Source organism: Cynoglossus semilaevis, chromosome 10 (assembly GCF_000523025.1).
Source record: "Cynoglossus semilaevis isolate Cse_v1.0 chromosome 10, Cse_v1.0, whole genome shotgun sequence".
In the NCBI taxonomy this organism is placed as follows: Eukaryota; Metazoa; Chordata; class Actinopteri; order Pleuronectiformes; family Cynoglossidae; genus Cynoglossus; species Cynoglossus semilaevis.
The window spans coordinates 17957139-17958175 of record NC_024316.1 but is presented as its reverse complement, the minus strand read 5'-3'; positions in this window follow the sequence as shown (position 1 = coordinate 17958175).

The window sequence follows — 1037 nt, the reverse complement described above, 5'->3', positions numbered from 1 at the left end:
TGATGAAATAATTAATTAATTGAAATTAATTAATTACAAAGCTCCAAATATATATATATTTTTAAAGCGTACACCACCAACACATTTAGAGATTAGCGCGGCTAGCTTCAAGGCTTTTATTAAAAGATTATTAAAAACAATATTGTTAAAACAGTCGAGGTCAGACAGAACAGTCACGACATTTTGATTAAAAAAAATCCATTATGTTTGAACTGAATTCTGTCACGTAATTAATTGAACTATTTTCCATTGTGTGAAGTTATGTTTGATTCTATTTAATCTCGTTCGTTACGTCTGTCGTTGGTGACAACAAATATATTTATTTATTTTATGTTCACACCAGAATCTGTGTGTGTGAGTGTTCTGTCATTTACATCAGTGTGAGGACGTGATTTGTTTTCCTACGACAACAGAAGGAAACAGACTCTGATTCAGATCCACCAAGTCAATCAATCAGTAATAACAATAATTGAATCTTTTATTGTCTCACAACAGGGAAATTTACAGTGTGAGTCTCTGCCAACCAACACAGGAGGCGCTGTTAGGGATATGTATGTAGGGATAAGCGGTTATCACGTTTGCCTTACACACAGAAGGTCCTGGGTTTGAGCCCCAGTTAAACCATATCCTTTATCCTCCTCATGTAAATGACCTTTGGGTAAAAGTATCTGCTGAATGCATGAATGTTTTCATACACATTCAGACACATACTATACTGTCCTGTACTATACTGTACTGTACTGTACTGTACTGTACTGTACCGTACTGGACGTGCACAGGATCGTCAGATATTTAAGGTGAGGCATGTGGACCGGGGGAAACGGACGGATGAAGAGATAGTGAGCGTGAAGGAGGATGAACGGATGAGTGCAGTGATAAACAGAGCTGCCTGGGTCCTGACACACACACACTCACACACACACACACACTCACACACACTCACACACACACACAGACAGCAGATGGACGACTCTTATCTGGGTGATCACGGTGCATACTCACCACCAGGCCTGGTTACAGTGAGTCTCGTTCACACT